The 12,699-nt window shown below is 35.2% G+C and overlaps 1 pseudogene; it reads left to right on the top strand.

The window, feature by feature from the left end:
• Positions 1-5,180: 5,180 nt before the first annotated feature.
• Positions 5,181-6,243, top strand: LOC144361677 (uncharacterized; annotated as a pseudogene).
• Positions 6,244-12,699: the final 6,456 nt, after the last annotated feature.

Here is a 12,699-nt window from a genome sequence, read left to right as displayed (position 1 = left end):
TGGCGGGGGTTTATAGCATTTGAGTGACACGGTGAAAAACATTCAGTGAAATTGTTTCCACGTCTAATATTACCTATTTCGCTCAGTTCTAGCTATAATTAAATTCCTACCAATAAACTTGATGCTTGGTAATAATATCAAAAATTAATATCAACATCCCCAGGTATCAGTAGTGTATCTACGGAATGGTTTGAATGACGTATGGTAATTATGTAGTATATATAGTATTACTACTTTCTTTAACCTAAAGACAATGCTGTATTCGGGGTAGTGGTTACTAAATTAGTTGTTTGTAATTTACAAAAGGAATGACAATTTGATATGACAGCGGTCTATGTTGTTGTTTTGCAATCAACTGTACGAATGGTGACATTATAATCCCAAAAGTGTGTTCCAATATTAGCGGTCGACAAGATGCTGCCGACTAGTATTTCATGCGTTAACATTCTCACGCAATTGCTATGTTAACATCGGTAGTTAACATTCCAATTTATTAGCCCTCGTTCGATCAGCATCTAAGGAATGCCAGTGCAGATCAAGTGATCAAGTTCGAACTTTATAAATACGTCATTCACAAGCCCACAACAATGTTAAACATTGGATTAACGCAACGTGACATCAACGACATCGTTTCGAAACACGCTTTTATTCAACAAAATGCGTCATTATCACTTGAACACGAATGAGATTACAATCTTCACTCAAACATCTTATCATATTTGACACAATTAATTTACCCGATAATAGTTATTGGCGTAATATATTTTCGGCTATAATTGCTGTAAAATTGCGTCAGTAAACTAGGCCACTCCAACACTTCGCCTCATTCAGGCTAATTAATAATCGTAAGTTCACCGATGTTGTATTTCAATAAAAATACAACGCCATCACAATTAATAGTGATGGCATCAACATATTTCCACACTTCCTGATAGAGCATATGATTGACATTCTCCTATTATAAGAATAAACCGCTCTTTAAACGAAGAATGGCAGTTAGTCATTGCATTGCGTTTTATTCAACAGTTTATTTTGTTAGTTCTGTACTTACTCCGTCAGATGAGATGGAATTAGGCCCGGGTTAGGTATGTTTCTCAATTCAATAAGCTGAGGTCATGGCTCTCATAATTGTATGCACTATAACATGTCAATTCAAATTCTGTATAGTGAATGTAATTATTGCGACCACTGTGCATTGCCAATATACAAATGTTCACCCCAACTGAAGTGGATATACCGTTTTAGCGATCAGAAGATATAATTTTCAAACGAGGCAAAACCGAGCCTGAGGTTGACATTGAGTTCTGAAGGGGGGGGGGGTTACTAAAAATTGCAATCAATCAAATATCTTCTAAACTAAAACAGAAACCGTGGCACTCAGTCATGCTTGACAATCTCCCAGGTCATTCTTATTGAGCCGAATGCATTTGTGCACACACTTACGCAAGTCAAAACAATTCAAGAGCAGTGAATACAGTTTTATCTTCGACGCCTTTTTCTTCTTCCATGAGCCCATAAACCAAATTTTAGCAGCTTCAGTCGGACGAAAAATTACCTATTACAAATACACCCGACACCACCTTATGCGCCCCGGGAGCGAATCTCTACGACAGACGGCGTACCAAGTAAAATCATATTAAAGGTATTGTTTATACGTGATGAGTTATTGGAAACACTACATCGTTTGGAATTTAACCCATTTCAGTCATCTAAAACAAATAAAATGCAAAAATATAGAGGAAATTGTTAATTATTTTTATGAAATTAATTAATCTGTAATCATAAAAAATATTATTGGTGTGCATATGTAATACATCTCGTTATATTATTCTTATACATTTCTGAATTTTCTTGTCAAAAAATGTCAAAATGTAAAAAATGGGAAGTCTTTATCATGATGTTCCCCCGTATACAATATCCCTATAGCCCGTTAAATATCAAGGTCTGACCACCTTCCACAACCTCCTGCGTGGCTTCGTCGTCGATTTTGGCTTGATATCTCGGATAACTATCTTTACGACAACGTTTTATTTTTCAGAACAGTAAGGTGCTCAATATTTTAGTCCGCTGTTGATCATTTCTGTCGAAAAAGACTGCCATTTTGAAACAATGTCATCCAGGCACGGAATATAACGCAAATATTGTTATTCTCTTGGGACTGCGTAATATTGTATATCACCGCACAGAATTTGAATGTAGTGTGCTATAATTGGTGTTGTTTGTAGTTTGTGAATGAGTGTGTTTTGTGGTTTTGTGGCTCATTACAGTATTTTTCTCTGTTGAGATCACATGGTAATTTTTTTCATTAAAATAAATGTGTTAATACATGAATTTGAACTAGAATATTGTCTGACCTGAGATTAACTACAACATATCAACCCCTTGTAGCTCGTCTAGGCGTACGTTAACAATATCGGAAATTAGAACACGCCCGCTGATGCTCAACAATAGGTCAAAGAAATGTCTTTGATATGTACACTGTGTGACATACTTTCTAAATTATTTACGAGATGATGCATTTACAAACATCGTTACATAAAAGCAAAAAAGGCCATCACCGATTTGTTATCGAATTATGTACACAGACGCGCATCCAGGCACCTCAATGATACTATATCCCTTGTTTCCCCCAAACAAGTATGGTAAGACACGCTTTCATTGGAACTGATGTTATTTATAAATTGTGTTAACAGACGAGCGTCTAGACGTCTCGATGATAGCGTATTCCCTCGGTCCCTAAACTAGTATGCTATAACACTTATGACGTATAGCACATTCACAATAGATAACAGGGCATGCACCTGTGTGTCGATAATACAGCAGTCGTTTGATGCCCCCCGTTAATCGTAGTTGGTTGAGGGATCGGAGTTAATTGTTGTTCGGCACAATTCAGTACCAGTATTGTGTAACACATCGGTAAATTAGTCATTATAACGACATTGCAACAAAAGAGCAATTGTAATCCTACGATATTTTTATATGGGTACACATCAATTTGTATTATAATATGTGAGACGATTAAATTATATTCTATTCACTGGAATATAGTAAACAGTAACGAGGCAATTATGAATACGTTCCGGTATTAATATATTTCACGATAAGTATACGAATTAGTTTGCAAATCAATCTATCAAAAAAGCCACGCACACTTGTATGCGTTGATATACTAGTAGGTTCATCACGATTCCCTTTATCTTTCTCTGCGTCAATTATTTGAAACAATGGAAATATAAATTACGAAGACTTATAAAGAGAATAATTTTAGTTTACATGGCAGCCGTAGTGATGCACTGGAATCCAACAAAGTATTATAGTTATCGTGATTCATCTTCTAATTACATTTCCAACGCGGCATAAATGTAGTATTATAACAAGTTCACTTAGGGTACACTAATAACAACCTCGTGTCACTACTCATTTTAAAATATTGTTGTTTTTACCTTGGAGCATTGGAGTTTTAATTGTCTTTAAAAATTGTAATATTAAAGTGGGGGAGTCGTCACCTGCGCATGTGTCAGATGTCAGTGTGTTCTTATCGTCACCTGGGACTCAATTCTCGCGCGTGCGCAGGTGACGACTTTCCCGCTTTGAGTAACTTCGCCATGACAGGGATCATGATCTTACAAGTTCTCCCAATTAATATTGCTATTTACCATTAGATAAACTCGAAATAAACATCCTTGACTTGTCCACAACAATGAGGAAATTCACCATTTGAGTAACCTGTCAACAAAACGTGAGTGCGTTTAGAGTAATTGTATAGTGATACACAAGTTGTACTGAGCCCAAACATACTCTTCAAGCTCCCTCTTAGGTTGTGAAAACCATATGTAGTCAACGCATTATGAATTAGACGGTGATATTATCGATATTATTTTTGATTTTTGATATTTACTGATAACAAATATAGAAAGGTATATAAAATGAATTCTTAATTTTTAGGTAAATGCATTTATGAATAATGTTGTAAAGTTGACAATTTAAAACGCTGTTGAAGTCCAAGAGGTAATTGCCAATACTGCGCAACTTAACGAAAGGCCTGCAAACGCAGGGATACAACTTAGGGTTTCTAGCCTTTGTACCTTATAGTGACTGTAGGATATTAACTATTAGGTCCGGTGACACATCGGAAAAGCTGAAACACGTTTTACACTGGAATAATGAGATATTATAAGCCCCTTTCCAATTCCATCCTCCATTGTATTTCCCATGATGCTTAGAGAGAGGTCACGGGGTCACGGGGTATAAACATTGAGTACAGGAAGCAGCACTGATACAAGTACTATACACAACAAGCTCTATTTTTTCCAGAAACCAACTATTTAAGGTGAGTTTTCTCAATATTTTTCACTGTGATTAACTTAAACCTTTGACAGATTAGTTTATAGTGTGTTTTAATTGCAAAGGAAATCTTTATTTCATTAAATGACTCAGTTTGTTCATAATATTTGTAGTCATATAAAGCTTTGCATTATTGTCCATTTTTTTATAGTTGAATAATTTAGTCTTAACATTTTTTTTATGTAATGTGCTAGCTTAGCCTTGTCTAATTTGTTATGTGCATTTCCTATTTTTCCTATTATTTATTCTTAAACATTGCCAATCCCACCAGGGAATGTGTAAGTGTTAATAAATTTCAATTACTTGTTGGATACCTTGACATTTCAGCACAGACGATGTTCATTGAATGTATAAAAAAGGCTTTGTGAAAATTTTTAAATAAGTTAACTTTTAACAGCAAAGCACGCTTTACTGGGTGTTGATTTTTTCTGTTCATCTGATTTTTTCCAGTGTACAACAGTACAGGAAGTGATCCTAGTGTTAGCTTTTTAACAGTTCCATGGTTAACAAAGAACCATTTAACAGTTTCTTTCATAATAATTTAAACTGTTGACTCGGCTGTAACCAACATTTAACATTTTTAAATTTGTTGTTTAGTTAAATCGTGTCCTCTCAGCCTATATCTACTTTAATGAGTGTATAGGACCGTACTATGGATATATGCTGATGCTGTGTGGTAATTTGTTTTATTATAAAAAAAAATGGGAATCACTGTTGTATCCAGTAATTTTGTTACTCATTCCAACTTACTTGTTTTGCTAATTTAGCCAATTTAATGCCAAACCGGTGTTGGACAGATTTGTGTATCAGTACAGTAATTGCTGAAATGTTTTGAAATGCCATATTTCAGGTCAATGGATAATCCAGATACCCATGAATTATATGACAACTTTCAAAGATATGGTGTGCCACAGCTCAGAGAATTCCTACGAAAAAGGGGTCTTCCTGTTTCAGGACGGAAGGATGAGCTCGTTGCCTTGGCATATGCTGCATCCCTGATGAAATTATCATTAGTTGCAACAGCTGCAGAGAAGTCAGCAGACAGAGAACAACAATATGCAGCAACACTGATGGTGGATGGAGAGAGACTTCCAGATCCTTTTATTGATCTCAAGTCTTGTTGGGAGGATGAGAACACTTCCATTTCAAAGTGGCCTCCAACTATGATAACTGATGTTCAGTTGTATCTACAGCGCCATAAAACAGACATAGAAAGTGCCAACCTGTCAAAGAGACTGTTAAAGGATTACAAAGAGGGGAAAGCATTCAGCTACTTTTCATCTCAATTTCTCTTTGAGATATTTTATCACCCAATATCTGCTAATAGTCCCTACTGTTTCTTGAAAACAAAGTGTACGCCATCCCAAAGGATCAGTCATGAACCTCACAATGTGTGGGTTGCAATAAATAAATAGAGTGGAGAAATTAAGAGTTCCTATTGCACATGTGTAGCTGGGTGAGCATAATTTTTTTTTTAATTTAGATTTAAAGTAATATTTTGACTGTTAAGGCTGGTAAAGACGGTGACTGACATTTGTACAAATTTGGATCTCAATAATCAATACTTGAAATATGATACAGGTGGGGGCATTCTTTATTATAATGAATTTACCTCTAATTTACATCTGTCACAACTGAGGAAATTCTAAAACTAAGCAAAAAGCAATTTGAGTGGTCACTATTAATTATTAAATTTTGCTAAATTGTTAGTTCTGTTAGTTCAATAATTATGCAAGTCTTCTTTTTTAATGTACTTTATTTTACAGACTTGGCCGAACCTGTAATCATGTTGGAGCAGTTCTGCTTAAACTTGATTTTTGCTGGAAGTATGGGATAGTTGTGAAATCAAAGACCTCATTGCCTTGTACATGGAAAGTGGCTGTCAAAGGTTTAAGTTAATCACAGTGAAAAATATTGAGAAAACTCACCTTAAATGGTTGGTTTCTGGAAAAAATAGAGCTTGTTGTGTATAGTACTTGTATCAGTGCTGCTTCCTGTACTCAATGTTTATACCCCGTGACCCCGTGACCTCTCTCTAAGCATCATGGGAAATACAATGGAGGATGGAATTGGAAAGGGGCTTATTATTATAACTTTACAAACATCTTGTACAAAGTGACACTAAATCGCAGGCTTTTCAAGTCTTTGCATGTCCAACAAAGAATCAGCTGCTAGAGTGTAAAGTAGCTATTGTGTGATTATTTTTGTAATATCAACATTCATCAATCGAACATGTATTTTGAGCATGTGCCTTCAATGGAGGATTGTATGTTGCTATGGAAATTCTCAACTGTATAAGCTATTCAATACACATAGCACGTTTCGTGTTATGAGTTGACAATTTAGATTTATTGAATTATGTTGATATTGTTATGTAAGCAATGTTTCATATGCAGGACACATTGTCGACGTTATTTAGTGAAAAAAAAAATCCGATGCTTGGAAAATTCAATATTAGTTTGCACAAGTGAACTCTCTAATAGTATATTCAAGTAGGTGTGCTATGTCATTATAAGTCACGTGGCCAAAACACGTGACCACCATAACAGGTCAGACAGATCATGCGTACCACTCTCAACGACCATTTCATGTGGTTTGATAACAATCACGTGGACTGTGTAGAGACGGGCAAAGAATATGTAACAAAGGCGCTAGGATGTGTGATACGATCTAGCTGTCATAACATACCAAGGTGAAACGCTTACAGGTTTCACGCATCACACAGAATTTGTATCAAGGTGCGGAATAGAGTCCCCACAGGCACAGGAATGTAATCTTCTCTATTCAACAGCTTTTTTGGACGGAAGGGATGTTGATATAAAATTATACCAGAATAAACAAGTCATACGGTTGTTAATGGAATTTTAACGAATCAAAACCAACTATTTTTTGAAATGGCGGATTTAATTTGATAGATACTGCTTCATTTTGGTGAATTTTAAGATTTTAATGATGCTGTTTATTATTCGAATTTAAAAACTATATAAATCTCTATATGTGTGAAATAACATGCTTTTCAAGTGTAGCTCTGCTTTTCGAGACGGAACTAGATCTCGGGCAATTTACTTCAAATTCAGTGGAACGGTTAACCATTATCGGTAGTTGATGTACAACACTTTCATTTGTTGATTAGACTCAAAATGGCCACCTAGTGGCCATTTTCTTTTTGACAAATGTTATTGTTAGGCATATATCATGGCATGACGTGCTGAATTATTCAAGTTACTGACACCGAGTAACGAAAACATCGAGTTACAAAAATGACCACGCCCATATTGTAGAATCCAGACCCACATTTGCGAAACCTCGTCCAAATTGTAACTCGAGCTTTAATTAATAGTTAACCAAACATCGAGTTACGGACAACACAGATTGTTTACTTTGTTTAACGTTCAAATTTAGTAACTCGAATTTTAATTTTCAGTTAACCGAACTTCCAATTACTGGAAATATACAGGCCTTATCCAATATTAGTAAATTTGAGCCTTGGCGAGCAATTAAACACAATTACTAAACAAATGTAATTATTAATTTGTTTATATCTTTGAAAAAATTCTTTTTACAAAATCACAGTGAACGAATCGATCAACGTGAAAAACCCTAATCTTACAGCACCTGGTTGTATGGAATTTCACTCGAAAAGACACACTGTCTGATAAATATCATATACGTCCCTTAGTCGCCACAAGGAGTGTAGACTCATTGCTAAAACGCACCTCATAATGGTATTTGATTTGGACTAGTATGTGTTATAACGCGGTACTACTGAGGAAGCGGCCGATGGCGTCGTAAATATTACACGATACTGGCCGTTCTACTCTGTCACGAAGCCATTTGTATCACATGTAAATAAATAAAATATTCAGAAAAAAACACCGCACATAGTTGAGCTCGAATTCCCTTGACGCTCGATCCTCGGGCTCATTCATTGGTAATCGACACGGGCAGCCCGGGCAGTCACGAGAGGTCGCGAATGTGATTGGAAGCGCCTCTAAAGTATTAGGCGTGGCATGTGACAATTTATCATAAATCAAATGTAGCGATGTGAACGATAACTGAGTCGTTAGTAAACTATATAGTGAAAAATTAGGGAACCAATAATTAGAGTTAACTGTTCCAATTATTTGGATTTTTATCCCTCAAGTAACCGATCGTAAAATGTCAGCTCAATCTCCGTCTGACTGAGAAGGACATCTTAGGATACCTACTATAGAAGTATCGATTTTGGACAATGCATTGAAGAAAATATTCCTTGTATTGCAGAAGAGGGCGCAATTAAATACACGTAGGTTGCGTAGAATCTGTCAAGGTACAGCGATGAGGTGATGGCCGTATAATTATTACATGACAAACACAAGTAACACTTTTTTAAATAACGAAAGTGCAAAATTTTATTTTATTTCTGAAACTCGAGTTGTCTAAAAATAGAGACCATGGAGTGATAATCATCTATAGCATTCTATATAATTCCCATTTCAACGCTATTTACATACCGTGAAATATACATGACGTGATAAAATCATTGTCATCCCCGCGTGACTTCCAACTGCGACCGTGCTGTCGACGCTCTCATGGGACCGGGACGACTGCGTGGAAGCTAAGCGGAGGGATATTATAAATATCAGTTCGTGCTCCACTCTTACACGAACAGTAGTGTATAAATATTTGAGTCTACAGCATAAAGGGGATTACTTTTGTGTAATTGTATTTTAAAAGTTAATATAAAATGGTTGCAGTTGCAAACCACATCGACTATGACACGTTTATTTAAGAGGAATATTTACACAATGATGACTATACAGAAAAATAACATGTTGTATATCGAAAAATTCTTATATTGAATTATTTTCCGACTTAAGGTAGCAAGAAATTTTTTTTTCATTTTTTCTAGATTTTTCAAAAATTGATAAAACGGTTAATTTAAACCGTGATACATCATCCAGGCTTATCAAAAGATCAACAATTTGGAAAAACGCTGCTCAAATTAGTGTTTCATCGAATGGCTTTCGTCAACGTCCAAAAAAAATCATTAATATATCTAAAAGATTCTCTTCCTTACTACGTTCGGATCCCGTAACCTTTACCTTAATGGAATTAGCAGAAATCAAACTGCACTGAGATACGAATACCTATAAATTATCGCCTGTTAATAGATGCCTTGAACGACCTTGCGTATTATGCTCATTATGAGTGTCCAGTGCTTACATGACCCTAGTATCGTGCAATGATCCAGAACGATCAATCGACGATGAAACACTTTTTATCACCTAAAATCATGACGCAGAAACAATAAATCCCCAATAAAAGGTGTTCATTCTATAACACATCGTGCTCAGAACTACCATCTATGTCAAACGTGATCTCCATCACTGTTAACCAACCTAAGGCCGTTACCGGCATACTAAGCGACGTTATGTGGTGTCAAACCGGACAATTTATAACAGTACTTAAGTGGGTAAGGATATGAAATTCGCAAGATTGAATTTTTCTCAATATAGCATCATAAAATGTAATTAAATTTACACCTACTGTGAATTTACGACGTCATTATTGATTAAAAATATATATACAGTTGACCCGAAATTCTCGAATACATGCATTCACTGAATAACTATAAGGTCTATGACTTGACCGAACGTGGATCGCGGTGTGGTGTTAACTTGTTTGAAAGCGACTATTCATTTAAAGAGCGAGTGTCAAACAGAAGGACGATTTTCTATAATTCCGGTTTATCTATATATTTGTTTCAAAGTTTGAAAATATAATGTATCATTATCGGATGTTCTCGGATGACACGTTTGGAAATGATCATGATCAAACTAATCCTAGCAACTCGAATATAATAAGTAGCAATATACACATCAACGAGTAGCAGAGTATCCAGTTACCCGACCATTCATTCTATTTTACCCACTGTGTACATTTCACGGCCATCGTGCATGTTTATTAAATACATCTATCCTCATTTATTTTTGCACGGGATTATTTGGGATAGCAAAATTAACGATGGGTGAACGGCATATTCGTTTAGAAAATTACAAACGCCCAGTTTGCCAAAGACATATAACAATTTACACATCATTTACATTCGTATAATAACACGACCTTGATACATAGAGTATAAAATATGACCAATCAAACCGTACGAATGTTATCAGTGCCGACGACAATGGCGCATTATCACGGTTAGATCTGTGACACATCACAAGTGTGATTAATTTATTTTTATTTCTAATCTCGCTGGGAATCAATTCCAAGTTGATGACTGTTTTTAATTGAAGGTTGGCCGCTATTTCCCCCTTATTGTTTAACGAGGATGTGATTAACTCTCGCACACTATACTTCAATTTAGAAACCCTCGCTATATAGTGTTCAGAGCACGTGCATTACATCGTGCTTAGACGGCGCGCCCTCTAGCGACGAAGCTCTTACGTGACGTCAACATGACGTAGATAGATCAAGGCAAAGTTATCCAAATTGTGTGTGGTTGTGTGTCAGTAGTCATTATATGAAAATATGAAATTCCTCAAAATATATATTTCTATTGGCGGTCAACAAATTATAAAATAATTCTAAAGCACGCTTCGCCATACCAAAGTGTCGTCGAATATAGGTCATAACCGAACACCCCCGTGAAGACTCTCTCTTGAAGGGTCTCTCAGAAAGCTCATTGCTTGTTTCCCGATGTAGTCATAGATAATGGACTATCAGCATACATGCTATATTTCGTGTTTTAGACTACAATTACAAACACACTCCCAAATTGAAACAGTAAATTATTATCACAAATATACTAACCTAAATATAGAACCAAACTACAATATGCAAGCTTTCATTGTTCAGATGTTATTTTGTTTAATTTGAAATAAATAGTCATCACCGAGGGGGGGGGGTCTTTTTGTTTTCTAATTGTAATTCTAACACGTAAGTGTGCTGTTGTTTTAAACGCTCACATTTGTTTAATGGACTAATGGAACATCAAGTTACGAGAAAGTCTACAAATTGTTCGATACATGTTTCATACACATGCGTGGAGTGGACAAACCAAGTCTTGTCGATTACAGCACCACTGAAAACTATACCATATCTTCTTAAGTTATATTGTACATTTTTAAAAAAAGAATGTCAATTAGCTAGTTGTCGGCATGAACTCTTTATTGTATCCCTGATAAATATGATAGATATGCCAGTAATTAAGAACCTAATCTAGTGGTATAATGTGAGTAATTTTCTCAGCGTGCTTACACTGTACACTAACCGACGCCTTCATCGTGACAATAAACTAATTAAATAGCCACCAACCACCATGTACTTGGTGTGCATACCAGGCATGGAATAGAGTTAGTTTTTGTAAATTGAAACCAGTATTTTATTGATTTAACTGCTATCGGATTTAAACCAACGCTAGCGTTCACAGTATAAGGCATAATCTGACTTGGTACAAATTCAGGAATATACTGTTATAAATGTTAAGCGATTGAACTTTGAAAACGTACGCGAGAAGGAGCTGTAACAGCCAAACGTTTGAAGCCGGTTATAATTATGTTTTTTAACTTTCAAAGTAAATGGCATTAGTCTCATTTACTGCATTAAATTGTTCAATCTCACTGAATTTGTAGACTTGAAGCTCATTTCACTCGCTTAAGGTGTAAATGCAGTTCATTGGACTTTCTCAGAACAAAATGTGTTAAGTTATTAAAATATTCAATACGTATATTGATAATATCCAACTTTATCATTGTAAATGTTTAAAGTTTTAGAACTACCCAACAAATATACTAGTATTTTTAATCCCAATACAAAATGTGTTGATTATTTGTTTGTTTATTATCCCAAACTAACACATCGAGGTCCCATCAGTCTGGTTTAAGTTGTCATACTGTTCTATTAACACATGTCTACACGGCGGGTAGTAGTGCAATAGTCGTACGCATAGACACGTAATTTGTTTTCATAAAAATCATGTTTTTTACCATATGATGTACTTAAAGTAAAATATGACTATTAACGTTCGAGTAACTAAAAAAATAGTACACTATTCGACTTGGCAATATATAATGGTGTACTGATTTATCCCATCAGTATGTTCAGGTAAATATAATGAATAACCATATTTCGATGAAAATGTTGAAATGCATAATACCAATAAATATAATACCTTTGGTATATAAAACGTATATTTAACTAGCGAAATATTAATGAAAAAAGAAGTTGAACAGGTTAAAATTAAATATAAAATGTTGGTATTAGATTTGTGCGGAAAAAGTTTTTAAAATCTTTCATCTGGCGTATAGCTCAATGTAATTATTTGAACTAAAAACTAAGACCCAAAATCATTAAAAATAGAAGAACTTA

This window comes from Saccoglossus kowalevskii, chromosome 8 (genome assembly GCF_978046115.1).
Source record: "Saccoglossus kowalevskii chromosome 8, keSacKowa6.1, whole genome shotgun sequence".
NCBI lineage: Eukaryota > Metazoa > Hemichordata > Enteropneusta > Harrimaniidae > Saccoglossus > Saccoglossus kowalevskii.
This window is presented reverse-complemented; position numbering and strand designations above follow the sequence as displayed.